We start from the raw sequence: 14,439 nt of genomic DNA, 5'->3' as shown, positions 1-14,439 counted from the left end.
AGTTACTGCAGTAAATAATTGTATGAGAGGTTAAATAATAGGTGAGGGGTCTGGAGTGGGCATGAGAGGTCAGGAATGGGAGTGAGGAGTCTGGTGTGGGGTTGAGGGGTCTGGAGTGGGGTTGAAGGGTTTGGAGTGGGGTTGAGGGGTCAGGAATGGGTGGTGAGTGTTCAGGAATGGGTGTGAGAGGCAAGGTAGAAGGCGAAGAGGTATGGGAGTAAGAGTTGGGTGCTGAGGGGTGAAGTTATTACAACCCAGGAGTCCCAAAGGCCTGTTATCCTGGGTGTAAAGGGAGCAAAATAAACACAGCAGAAAAACTTTTGACTTATATTATCCTTCACCAGTTTAGAACAGAGGTATGTACTCTATATACACTATGTACAACAATAGGTATTAGTGCATTCCACGGTAAGCAAGGCAGAATAAAAGCCACTAGAGAGCAGACCGTGCTTCAACCAGCTCTAGAATGGGAATGACAAGGGCAGACGGGTAAGTGGTACCCACATCACCTCTGTGATTGCCAAACCCATCTTCTCACTGGCTGAAACCTGGGTACTGATTGAACGATGGGGCCCCATCGTCAGCCCTTAGCCCCTGGTTTGCTGGTTGGCGAAGATAGCCTGTAAATGAGGGTGTGTACATGCGCCGAATAAAGGTTACGTACTCTTTGCATGTCACAAGAGTGAAGAGAGAAGTAAGGAAGTAAGGGAAGAGGGAGAAAGAAACAAGGAGTAAGGGCTGAAGGGAAACAAGGTGACGAGCTTCACGCTAATTGGATGAACTGTTCCTCAGCAAAAGTGCATTTAGGTGCTCTCATGATTGGCTTGTCTGGTCCAGGTATGATGGGGGATCGCTCTCATGATTGGCTTGTCTGGTCCAGGTATGATGGGGGATCTCTCTCATGATTGGCTGCTCTAGGACAGGTATAATCAGTACTCAGATGATCAACAGCCAGGTCTACCTGGAGGTATGATAAATACTTTCATAATGTTCTCTGTCTCTTCCAAGCAGCATTACTCTTCATTCTCGAGAAAATCTGCAATTTTTGAGAGATCTGTGACTCTCTCCAGAGATAGAGGACACATCGCTCCCTTTCTAATTTGTACATATATATATATTTTTTTAATTTAAAGCATTTCTTGGTGCTGCCGATATGTCATAGTATCTTACTAACAAAAATAAGATACCAGACATTTTAAGTAAATATTTTAAGTATATTTCAATATTAATAAGCATATTTAAGTAATAGTGCCGCTAAATTTATTCACCCAAGGCATTAAGATATATTTATGTTGCTCATACTCTCTTCCCAACATATTTATCAACATTGTCATGACACATCTTCTTTCAGGAAGGAAAAAGTTTTTTTTTTTTTTTTTTGCCGAAATTGATTTTGTTGAAGACACGCAGGCGACGATTTGTGTTTGGTGGTTGTGTGAAGACTGGTTGCCGCAGCTCTGTGGTGGTTGGTTGTTTCTGCTGTGTGGTTCCTGGTTGCTGCAGGCCTAGTATTAGAGGGTGACCTGGAGCGAGTTACTAACAAGGGTAACCAGGGGGAGACTAATAGGGCAAGAAGGAGAGAGAAAGAGAGAGAGAGAGAGAGAGAGAGAGAGAGAGAGAGAGAGAGAGAGAGAGAGAGAGAGAGAGAGAGAGAGAGAGAGAGACAGACAGACAGACAGACAGACAGACAGACAGACAGACAGAATGATAAAGATGATATTTTAGAGAGCAGAAGGAATAAAATGAATACAAGAAAAGGAAGATATGAAAATAGAGAGAGGGAAGAGTTTCAGAAAGGGAATAGAAAGAAGGGAGTGAGAGGAGTGGGTTACCTGAAAGTGAGGAAGGAGAGGAGTGCGGAACTTAATATTCCTGCTTCTTCCACACACAAACATCCCCCCTCCCTTGTCTCTCAGCATCCTCAACGATACAGCGGAGATAAATGATTTGAGACGATCCCATAGGAGCTGACGAGAGGCTGCTGGGCTCCGGGGAAGCGGCCATTTTTACCCTCTAGTCTTTATGGGTCGTAACTTCCCTTCACCCCCGGTGGGACCCCAGCTACCACAAGCCACCCAAGCTAACCCTGCCACCCTAGTCTGGCGTAAATCATAAACCCAGGACAATACTCTCATCCCAGATGCTCTTTCATCGCGACAGTTTTTGTTGTCAGTGAGGACGGTGGCGCGAGCGAGCGACTGAGAATTCAATTACGTGGTACTTTTGTACCTTTTTCCGCTTTTCGTTATTTTTCGCATTTTGTATCTTTATTCAGGAGGTGAGCATGCGTGATTTGATGGTCGGCTGGGCGCTCAGCAGGGTTACCTGGAGGTTACCTGGAGGTTATTCCGGGGATCAACGCCCCCGCGGCCCGGTCCATGACCAGGCCTCCCGATGGATCAGGACCTGATCAACTAGGCTGTTACTGCTGGCCGCACGCAGTCCAACGTACGAGCCACAGCCCGGCTGATCCGGCACTGACTTTAGGTATCTGTCCAGCTCTCTCTTGAAGGCAGCCAGGGGTTTATTGGCAATTCCCCTAATGCTTGATGGGAGGCTGTTGAACAGTTTTGGGCCCCGGACACTTATGGTGTTTTCTCTTAGTGTACCAATGGCGCCCCTACTTTTTATTGGCGGCATTTTGCATCGCCTGCCCACTCTTTTACTTTCGTAGGGAGTGATTTCTGTGTGCAGATTTGGGACCATTCCTTCCAAGATTTTCCAAGTGTAGATTATGATATATCTCTCCCTCCTGCGTTCCAACGAGTACAAGTCAAGTGCTTCCAAGCGTTCCCAGTAGTTAAGGTGCTTGACAGAACTTATACGTGCAGTAAAGGATCTCTGTACACTCTCTAGATCTGCGATTTCACCTGCTTTGAATGGAGATGTTAATGTACAGCAGTATTCCAGCCTAGAGAGAACAAGTGATTTGAAAAGGATCATCATGGGCTTGGTATCTCTCGTTTTGAAAGTTCTCATTATCCATCCTATCATTTTCTTTGCACGTGCGATCGTGGCACTGTTGTGATCCTTGAAAGTGAGATCCTCAGACATTACTACTCCCAGGTCCCTTACATTATTTTTCCGCTCTATTGTATGGCCGGAGTCAGTAGTATACTCTGTTCTAGTTATTATCTCCTCCAGTTTTCCATAACGGAGTAGTTGGAATGTGTCTGCTGTCTGCTGAAGTTCGTGTCTGCTGGTTGTGTTTACCAAACTGTTACTGCGAGGCTCGAATTTCAGCTGCTGATGCTGCCTCTTAGCGGCCAGTTATGACAATTCTGCGGCTAAGACAACCCTCTACCACTTCCTTTCGCTTTTTGACCACCTTCAAGGTGGGGAAATATTTCTTGACATTCTTATGGCTCATCTCCGTCTTTAACATCCATTTCTGCCCCGCTCTTCATCCCATTCCAAAAAATACTATCCCCGTCTTCTTCACTAAATTCCCCAAGCATCTTCTATGTGGTTATCATGTCAACCTGACCTTTACTCCACTCTAATGTCATCACTTTTAAATGTAAACTTGACAATAATATTTATTAAACTATTGTCTATACTTATTGTGGCATGCAAAGAGTACGTAACCTTTATTCGGCTTTATTCGGCCTCATTTACAGGCTATCTCCCCCAACCAGCGAACCAGGGGACTGAGGGTTGACGATGGGGCCCCGTCGTTCAACCAGTACCCAGGTTCCAGCCAATGAGAAGATGGTTTTGGCAATCGGAGAGGTGATGTGGGTACCACTGTCTGCCGTCTGTCTCCTGTCTGCCGTTGTCATTCCCATTCTAGAGCTGGTTGAAGCACGGTCTGCTCTCTAGTGGTTTCTATTCTGCCTTGCTTACCGTGGAGTGCACTAATACCTTTTGTTGTACATAGTGTATATAGTGTACATATTTCTGTTCTAAATTGGTGAAGGATAATATAAGTCAGAAGTTTTCTGCTGTGTTTATCTTGCTCCCTTTACACCCAGGATAACAGGCCATTTGGAAACCTGGGTTGTAAAAAATATTGTAAACACGGTCTGTTAGCACGTATCAAAGCTAACTACACTAAACTAATATATACTACACTACAATGTGCAGTACATTTACTGCTCTTTTTAATAGTTTCTTCTCTTTGCTGTTCAGGTACACTACTAATTACATTAAGCGATTCACACCATGCAAAACTGTTCACTATACAATAATATTCACTATTACACTTTATAATATACTGCACTACAGAACACAGTGCAATGTTCCCTACACCACACAATGCTACTTACTTATCACTACACTCGTACATACAATACTTTATTTAAGAATCTGAGAAGAGTCTGAAGACAATAATCGTAGAGGTTGACAGGACTTTGAAACCAGTCATAACATTGCTTATACAGACACCAGGAGTGTACCCAACCGATGTCATGGCTAAGTGCATCACCATCAGAGAAAGGTAAAAATTAAAACCACTTCCCATGCCGGGAATCGAACCCGGGCCTCCTGGGTGAAAGCCAGGTATCCTAGCCACTAGACCACATGGGAGCTGTGTTCTTATTTGCCCGTAAACTTAACCTACAATCTTTCGTTACATATTGATTTATATACTTCACGTATATTTACATGTAAATACAGATATACAAATTATTATACATAGGAGAATATGTGTAAATTACATAGGATAGCCCCCCAAAAAAGTCAGACAGTGACTTATTTCCATTGGGGGCTTTGATACGTGTTAACAGACCGTGTTTACGATATTTTTTATTTATTTTTGGCAACAAATAATGTAGTTTAAATTAATAAAAACATTGGTAGACACATAAGAAAACCACTAATTATACAATGAATGATAAGTGAACATTTATTTGCGCTTATACATAATTCCAAACATTTGCAATGGTTATAAATGGTTAATCAAAGTTAATCAAAAGACCCCAATGGAAATTAGCCACTTTGTCCTACTTTTGGGGGGGATATTATCCCAGGTTCTCTACATATAAGTTGCTATGTATGATAATCTATGTAACTATATTTGTGTATACCTGAATAAACTTACTAATTATGTAGAATTCAATCAAGGTTGCCTTATAAAGTCAAGCAAAATGTCTAATATCCATTTAAGTCAATGTTTTAGTTAAGTTACATTATTCTAATTATTCATATATAAATACCTTTTTATTCTCTACTTTTAGTGATATTAATAAACATCATTCGACATAAAAATAATTAAATTACTAAACCAAAAGTGATTATTTAACAATGCAAGAAATCATTTACACAAATAACCCGCACATAGAAGAGAGGAGCTTACGACGACGTTTCGGTCCGACTTGGACCATTTACAAAGTAAATAAATTGTGCAAGTCGGACCGAAACGTTGTCGTAAGCTCCTCTCTTCTATGTGCAGGTTATTTGTGTATCGTTCCAGTCACGGTATTGTGCCTTTTTTTGTAATTCAAGAAATCATTTCTTCTGTCCCCTTCTCTTGTAGTTTTATTCATTAAATATTCTCTGGCACTGTTCTTAAAATGGTTTATTCAAGACTGACCCTGACATTATCAGGTAGCCCTTTCTAGTATTATATTGCTATGCAATAAGACTTAAGACCTGGCAACCTGTAAAACTGTCTCCGATTCTCCCTTTGTGTTTGCATGGAATTTATCCTCTTTTCTGCAACACTGGGTTATCCTAGGTTCTCTACACATATGCTGCTATGTATGATAATTCTATGTAACTGTATTGTGTATACCTGAATAAATTTACTTACTTACTTACTTACTTGCAGACCCATTATGATGTGCTGACTGCAACACGAGAAGCCTAGAGCTACCAACGTGTGTACAGGTTTCCATTTTGCCCACCCGACGACGCAAGCTAAATATCGAAATTTTGACGATCGTCACTGAATTTTTTGAACCAAATGGTCATAATACAGAACAGATAGGGGAAAAAAAACACTATCCTTCGAACCGGATTCGAACCAGTGACCTATGGATGTCTGTTACAAGGACCAACTACAGTCCACCGCTCTACCAACTGAGCTATCGAAGGAACTGAGTTACTCGGTAGAAGATAACGATCTTATATAACTCTGACTTTTTTGCAGAGTTTCTTACTATAAGATGGTATAGTTGCATTAAATAAAGGAGGAGTTTATAGGATTAGCAAACGTTATCTCTCAGTCCACAGCAGGACTCGAACCTTCACACTCTTTGTCAAAGTACACAATACTTTTCCACTCGGCCAGAATGGCGAAAGTAGTGTGTACTTTGATGCAAAGTGTGCAGGTTCGAATCCTGCTGTGGACCGAGAGATAATGTTTGTATATAATTTCGCCCGTTTGTGAACTGTTAAACAAGGATTAGTAATCAGGATAACCCAAAAAAGCCAATGGATGTGATTTATTTCTGCCCGAAATGCTGAGGCATGCTAGTGGCTTTCTTTGTTTGGGTGTCCCGTAGCTCGATCGCTAGCGCACTCAGCTCTCACATTGAGGTCCGGAGTTCGAATCTTGGTTACGGCTGGAAAGCACTGAGACGTGTGTCCATAACACACGTGTTGTCCATGTTCACCCATCAGTATAAAATGGGTACCTGGGTGTTAGTGTACTGGTGTGGGTCGCATCCTGGGATAAAAACTGACCTAATTTGCCCGGAATGCTCAGCATAACAAGGGACTTTCTATACAGTAGTATGTCATTGATGTCAGCTATGGTCTGTATACCTTGTACATGTACTTACAGAAATAAAGATATTATTATTATCATTATTATTATTAACAATCCTCAATCTTTAATATTTCATCATGTTAACCACATACTGTACAATATGCAAAGATAAGATTGTATTTGTATTGAGTATTTTTTTGGTTTAATTTCCATCCTTGTGATTCGAATAACAAAACGTATTATTTATTAAATATTTAGGCTCAGTATACATGTTTAAAATTTTGCCTTTGAGAATAATTAACTTTCCCGTGCCGGGAATCGAACCCGGGCCTCGCGGGTGAGAGCCGCGTATCCTAGCCACTAGACAACACGGGAGTTCCTTTCGTCTCGGGATTTCAGTTTCTCGATCTTCTTATAATTCATTGCTTTCTCAGCTTAATTTGTATTTACTTGATGCTTATAATTTGCATATACCTATTGTAGATTCAAAATTCAAAATTTGTATTTATTTGTATAGCTGAACACAAAGGAAGCCTCTAGCATACATCAGCATTTCGTTAAGTAGATTTAAATAACCTTATACCTTATATCTTACCCAATACACAACCGGTAAGTAAGTTTATTTAGCTACAGCTATACATAAATAGAGTTACATAAATTATCATACATAGTAACATATGTGTAAATTACCCAGGATAACCCCCAAAAAAGTCAGATAAAGTGACTCATTTCCACTGGAGGTTTTGATATTGTGGAAAATTACATTTATCTGAATGTGACTAATTATGTACATAACAGTAAATGATAACAAAGATAATTATTATTTATCAATGTTACATAGACAAGTAGGAATTTGGGACACCTAGGTCGCAAAAAATGTCCCCCTTCGATACCTACCACTGTCATATCCACAAGTTGCTCTGGACCTATTAATTACAAGTGAAATGTACATACACCAGGAATACTGGTAAATATATAAATTTGTGGACTGTATATTAAAAATAATAAATAGTTATATATATACACAATTACATAACAGAAGGAAAATATATCTTAATATCACTCACCAATTTGACTGGAGATTAATGTGTATCATACTCAGGAAACCTCACTCTAACTAAATCTACGAAAATAATGCTGGCCAGAATTACACACAAATCTAGAGAGCTTATCTGAGGTTCCTGGAGCTGTCTTGTCCAGTCGTCTGATATCTCAAGTTATGCAGGAATGCACATCCACCAATTTCGCCTCCTATTTGAGAGGTGTCAACACAATTTTAACCTCTAGAGCACGAAAAATTCTTCCCATTACACCAACGGCGAGTGACTCCCCCAGCCGCAGGTTTCCCATTTTCGATATCATACTTCTTTTAAAAATACAATATAGGGCATCTATTTACCTATAAATTACCGTATTTCCGGAAAATGTATACAGTATTTTCCACAGATATATTTCGGTCAATGACATAATATTTTATCCGGAGTTTTATCCCGGGGGAGAGTTAGCCACCCATGATAAACCAAGAAAGTCACTGTGTCATCCTGGACGTCTGTCGTATTTCCATTGGTGTAACATTGTTTAAAATGCTGTATCGCCTTTTACAATGTTGTACCATATTTCACAATGTTGTGCCTTAGTTTACAATGCTGTACCATCTTTATACAATGTTGTGCATTTGTTTACAATACTGTACTAGCAGCCAGAATGTGGTATTATTTTTACAATGCTGTACCATTGTTCACGCTACTGTACTATTGGTCAGAATGTGGTACTATTTTTAACAGTACTGTGCATTTATTTACAATGTTGTACCATTGTTTACACTGATCACTCTATAATTACATCATACCAAGTGTCAGGACAGCAATCGCCTAATGAATAAGGCCTGAGCTTGCTACCATCTGCAGCTCATAAGACTGCCATCCCCACGAGCCCCTTCGAGGCGGGGTAGATGGCAGACCAGAGGCCTAGCTTCTCCCTACGAGCCCCGTGAGGGCGGGGAATGTGGCTAGGCCTGGGGACACTTGGTCCCAAAGATGAGGAGGTACTTGTCCCTCCTCCCATGGGAGACTTAAGTCTCGAGACACTCCCCAGATAGGGAGCCAAGGCCGGGTCACCACTACTTGCAAAAGACCCGGGCCGGGAGAATACCGGTGAACGAAAAAAAAAAAAAAAGCAATCGCCTTAACAAAAGACAAATTAATGCTACGTCGGTTTACGTGCGGCTAGCAGCAACAGCCTGGTTGATTAGGCCCTGATGTACCACGAGGCCTAGTCTCAGACTGGGTCGCGGGGGCGTTGACTCCAGAAACCGTCTCCAAGTTTCGCTGTTGGTTGGATAACTGGGTCGTTCACCACCAGTCAAGAATACGTCAACCCCTAAAAAAGGGATTAAATTAAACTTAGTGTGTGTATACACCGAGGGATACATAGCTCTCGGTGTATACTCAGTATCCTGTGGGTTCTGATTCTTTCATACCTCCAGAGTTCGTGAATCTTTGTGTTCATGAAAGTGGATTTGATTGGGAATTTTCGTGTGTAGGTTGCTTTGCCAGGCGCGCAAGGGACCAGGAAGAGTTTGTTTTGTCCGTCCATCTCAGCTGCAATTTTCCTGGTTCCTGAAAGTGGCAGGTTCATTGTGTACGTCTGGTTTAAGAAGGTGAGAGAGAGAGAGAGAGAAAATAAAGAATTAAAGTGAGCCAGTAAGAGATAAAAGGGAAGGAGCGTTTCACAGGAGACAGTACTGCACTGGTTGAATTACAGAGGTAAAGAAAATTGTTTTCGTAATTCTTTTCTTTTAGCTGAAATTCCGTTTTCTGGGGTCAAACTTCCTAAGCTAATCCGGCGTCACATCTCACAAGTTCACAGTTTATTTCATAATATATATTTTTCTCATTTACATATACATCTGCTTTTTTTTACTTTAAGATAGTTTATCCTCTACTTGTCTCAGGGCTGTACTACCCCGCCGTTATATTTATTAAGTGAAGCTTAAAACTCATCTGCTACATGAGAGTATATATATATTATATATATATATATATATATATATATATATATATATATATATATATATATATATATATATATATATATATATATATATATATATATATATATATATATATATATATATATATGGAGTATATATACACTGTACATATGCTCTATGGGTTACTGTACATATATTCTCGTATATATACCAGTGCTGAGAAGGTCTTTGGTAGCGGTAGTACAGAGGACCTGCCGTCCACTCTGGTATCCTACTACACAGCATTTTAGCATAATGTTTACACTCGCTGTTTAAGACCCATTCAATTTCTTCCGCCAGGAGACATTGGTGGAGACGTGTTCTCTTATTGGTGAAACGCGTTCTCCTATTGGTGGAGACGTGTTCTCTTATTGGTGAAACGCGTTCTCCTATTGGTGGAGACGCACTTCCCTGTTGGTAGAGGAGAGGGTGAAAGAGAAGACTGAGAGATAGATACAGAGAGACAGAGAGAATAATTGATGTTATTTATTATAAATCCTTAACTCAATGTGTTAGTGCTTCCCAATATCGTTATCATTCTTAGCAACAATGGTAACAGTAGGTAGTTGTAGCAGTAGTAGTAGCAATAGTAGTAGTAGTAGCAATAGTAGTAGTAATAGCAGTAAAAGCAGCAAAATCAGCAGCAGCAGTAATAGTAGTTATTTGTAGTAGTAGCAGTAGTAGTAGAAGTAGCAATAGTATTATTATTATTAGCATTAGTAGCAATAGTAATATTTTCAGCAGTAGTAGCAACAGTAGCAGCACTAGTTAATTGTAGTAACAGTAGTAGTAGTAATAGTTGTTGCAGCCCCAGTAAAAGTAGTATTTGTAAAGCAAATTTTCCTTATGAATCTAAACGGACGTAATATAACTGTACATCTCCCAAAAGAAAATAACCATATTTGTCCCAGTGACTTTCCTGCCAGAACCTGTGACATAATACACCAGAACCCCTGTCTGTAACACAGTCTTCCAGAACCCCTGTCTGTAACACAGTCTTCCAGAACCCCTGTCTGTAACACAGTCTTCCAGAACCCCTGTCTGTAACAGTCTTCCAGAACCCCCTGTTTGTAGCACAGTCTTCCAGAACCCCCTGTCTGTAACACAGTCTTCCAGAACCCCCTGTCTGTAACACAGTCTTCCAGAACCCCTGTCTGTAACACAGTCTTCCAGAACCCCCTGTCTGTAACACAGTCTTCCAGAACCCCCTGTCTGTAACACAGTCTTCCAGAACCCCCTGTCTGTAACACAGTCTTCCAGAACCCCCTGTCTGTAACACAGTCTTCCAGAACCCCTGTCTGTAACACAGTCTTCCAGAACCCCTGTCTGTAACACAGTCTTCCAGAACCCCCTGTCTGTAACACAGTCTTCCAGAACCCCCTGTCTGTAACACAGTCTTCCAGAACCCCCTGTCTGTAACACAGTCTTCCAGAACCCCCTGTCTGTAACACAGCCTTCCAGAACCCCTGTCTGTAACACAGTCTTCCAGAACCCCCTGTCTGTAACACAGTCTTCCAGAACCCCTGTCTGTAACACAGTCTACCAGAACCCCCTGTCTGTAACACAGTCTTCCAGAACCCCCTGTCTGTAACACAGTCTTCCAGAACCCCTGTCTGTAACACAGTCTTCCAGAACCCCCTGTCTGTAACACAGTCTTCCAGAACCCCCTGTCTGTAACACAGTCTTCCAGAACCCCCTGTCTGTAACACAGTCTTCCAGAACCCCTGTCTGTAACACAGTCTTCCAGAACCCCCTGTCTGTAACACAGTCTTCCAGAACCCCTGTAACTCTACCAGAACCCCCTGTCTGTAACACAGTCTTCCAGAACCCCCTGTCTGTAACACAGTCTTCCAGAACCCCTGTCTGTAACACAGTCTTCCAGAACCCCCTGTCTGTAACACAGTCTTCCAGAACCCCTGACTGTAACACAGTCTTCCAGAACCCCTGTCTGTAACACAGTCTTCCAGAACCCCTGTCTGTAACACAGTCTTCCAGAACCCCCTGTCTGTAACACAGTCTTCCAGAACCCCTGTCTGTAACACAGTCTTCCAGAACCCCCTGTCTGTAACACAGTCTTCCAGAACCCCTGTCTGTAACACAGTCTTCCAGAACCCCTGTCTGTAACACAGTCTTCCAGAACCCCCTGTCTGTAACACAGTCTTCCAGAACCCCTGTCTGTAACACAGTCTTCCAGAACCCCTGTCTGTAACACAGTCTACCAGAACCCCCTGTCTGTAACACAGTCTTCCAGAACCCCCTGTCTGTAACACAGTCTTCCAGAACCCCCTGTCTGTAACACAGTCTTCCAGAACCCCCTGTCTGTAACACAGTCTTCCAGAACCCCCTGTCTGTAACACAGTCTTCCAGAACCCCTGTCTGTAACACAGTCTTCCAGAACCCCCTGTCTGTAACACAGTCTTCCAGAACCCCCTGTCTGTAACACAGTCTTCCAGAACCCCTGTCTGTAACACAGTCTTCCAGAACCCCCTGTCTGTAACACAGTCTTCCAGAACCCCCTGTCTGTAACACAGTCTTCCAGAACCCCTGTCTGTAACACAGTCTTCCAGAACCCCCTGTTTGTAGCACAGTCTTCCAGAACCCCCTGTCTGTAACACAGTCTTCCAGAACCCCCTGTCTGTAGCACAGTCTTCCAGAACCCCCTATCTGTAGCACAGTCTTCCAGAACCCCTGTCTGTAGCACAGTCTTCCAGAACCCCCTGTCTGTAACACAGTCTTCCAGAACCCCTGTCTGTAACACAGTCTTCCAGTACCCCCTGTCTGTAACACAGTCTTCCAGAACCCCTGTCTGTAACACAGTCTTCCAGAACCCCCTGTTTGTAGCACAGTCTTCCAGAACCCCCTGTCTGTAACACAGTCTTCCAGAACCCCCTGTCTGTAGCACAGTCTTCCAGAACCCCCTGTCTGTAGCACAGTCTTCCAGAACCCCCTGTTTGTAGCACAATGTAACACAGTCTTCCAGAACACAGTCTTCCAGAACCCCCTGTCTGTAACACAGTCTTCCAGAACCCCCTGTCTGTAACACAGTCTTCCAGAACCCCCTGTCTGTAGCACAGTCTACCAGAACCCCCTGTTTGTAGCACAGTCTTCCAGAACCCCCTGTTTGTAGCACAGTCTTCCAGAACCCCCTGTCTGTAACACAGTCTTCCAGAACCCCCTGTCTGTAGCACAGTCTACCAGAACCCCCTGTTTGTAGCACAGTCTTCCAGAACCCCCTGTTTGTAGCACAGTCTACCAGAACCCCTGTCTGTAACACAGTCTTCCAGAACCCCCTGTCTGTAACACAGTCTTCCAGAACCCCCTGTCTGTAGCACAGTCTACCAGAACCCCCTGTTTGTAGCACAGTCTTCCAGAACCCCCTGTCTGTAGCACAGTCTACCAGAACCCCCTGTTTGTAGCACAGTCTTGCAGAACCCCCTGTTTGTAGCACAGTCTACCAGAACCCGTCTGTAAGTTTTATAGCACATAACCCAGAAGGTTTGTAAACAGCGGAGGAGTTCTTGCATGCACAAACATACGAGAGAAAGAGTGTTATACACCCACGGAAAACTCCTCTCCTTTAGCTCTATATTTCTCCTAATGAGGCACAGCGCTTAGAACCTACGGATGTAGAAGCTTTGTCTTCCTTTGCTCTAGACTATTCTCGAGGAAACACAGGTTCGTAGGAGACTGAAATAACCGAGACAGTTTGCATAATCCCCCCCGTCCCCTTCAGGACTCCTGACGAAGTGTTGAGAGGACAAGGCAGGTAGAAGCAGATACGTGGTGTCTTGGTTTATTGGGTTTAAAGCCTATCGACTACACAAGGGTCATTAAAGCTGCATGTATCCTGTTCACCTCTGTGTGTATATAAAGTTGTGGTGTGTTCAACACCCAGGGAGCTGGAATAGTGTTATTGCCGATATCTGGGCAGTTCTGCCACGGATGCCCCTTCAAGGGGAAATACCTTGAAAACCTCTTGATCCAGGAAATTGGCAACATTGTTGACAAAAATATAAAAAAAACAGAAGGTATCAATGGTATTGACACCTTCTGCCTTGCCTCCGAGAATTTCACCTCCTATCTTTTGCTGTTCTGCAACACTGAATAGCTCCTGATAACTCAAGAGAGTGCGGAAGGTCTAGACTCCAGAGCTAAAGATTTCCATCCCACTGTGGCTTGATTTGCATTGTTAAGATCGGCTGTTTGCGATTGCAATTGTGTACTTTTAAACAGAGTGTGCAGGTTGGAATCCTGCTGTGGAATGAGAGATAATGTTCGTAAATAATCTCGGCCTTTTCCGAATTTTTAAGCACATGAGGAATTATAGATATACTGTGCCAACACAGTAATGGGGATATGCTGTGGTAACACAGTAATGGGGATATACGGTACCAACACAGTAATGGGGATATACTGTGCCCACACAGTAATGGGGATATACGCTACAATTCCCACAAGAGACCTCAAAGAAAGCGGAGAGAGAAAGAGAGAGATGTGAACTAGCCAAGAATCAAAAGACAACAAAACGAAAAAACAAATTCAATTAGCTTTGCTCGACCTCTGGCCAGATACAAGCAATCATACGCGCCCTCTGGACGCCTTTAGATCTCACTCCGCCCAATTTACACTTGGCTCCCCCAGGGAGGATCCTCAGGGATATCTCTCTGCTTCTGAAGGATCCATTAGCTTGCAGGGGATCCATCGAACTCCAATAATTATTAATTCGAGAGAGAGCCGCACCTCCACCGCACAAAAA

General features: G+C 42.6%; 3 non-coding genes across 3 annotated transcripts; all 3 read right to left on the bottom strand.

Annotated features, from left to right (window-relative positions):
• Positions 1 to 4,455: 4,455 nt before the first annotated feature.
• Positions 4,456 to 4,527, bottom strand: TRNAE-UUC (transfer RNA glutamic acid (anticodon UUC)). Its single transcript has one exon. It is a non-coding gene; the product is annotated as a tRNA-Glu (tRNA).
• Positions 4,528 to 5,945: 1,418 nt separating this feature from the next.
• On the bottom strand, positions 5,946 to 6,036 carry TRNAY-GUA (transfer RNA tyrosine (anticodon GUA)). Its single transcript is given in 2 exon segments — positions 5,946 to 5,981; positions 6,000 to 6,036. It is a non-coding gene; the product is annotated as a tRNA-Tyr (tRNA).
• A 919-nt stretch (positions 6,037 to 6,955) lies between these two features.
• Positions 6,956 to 7,027, bottom strand: TRNAE-CUC (transfer RNA glutamic acid (anticodon CUC)). The gene has a single exon. It is a non-coding gene; the product is annotated as a tRNA-Glu (tRNA).
• Between the last annotated feature and the right edge of the window lie 7,412 nt (positions 7,028 to 14,439).

The sequence above is a fragment of the Cherax quadricarinatus genome, chromosome 1 (genome assembly GCF_038502225.1).
Source record: "Cherax quadricarinatus isolate ZL_2023a chromosome 1, ASM3850222v1, whole genome shotgun sequence".
Lineage (NCBI taxonomy): Eukaryota > Metazoa > Arthropoda > Malacostraca > Decapoda > Parastacidae > Cherax > Cherax quadricarinatus.
The sequence above is the reverse complement of the archived record's forward strand: the minus strand, read 5'-3'. Positions and strand labels throughout refer to the sequence as shown.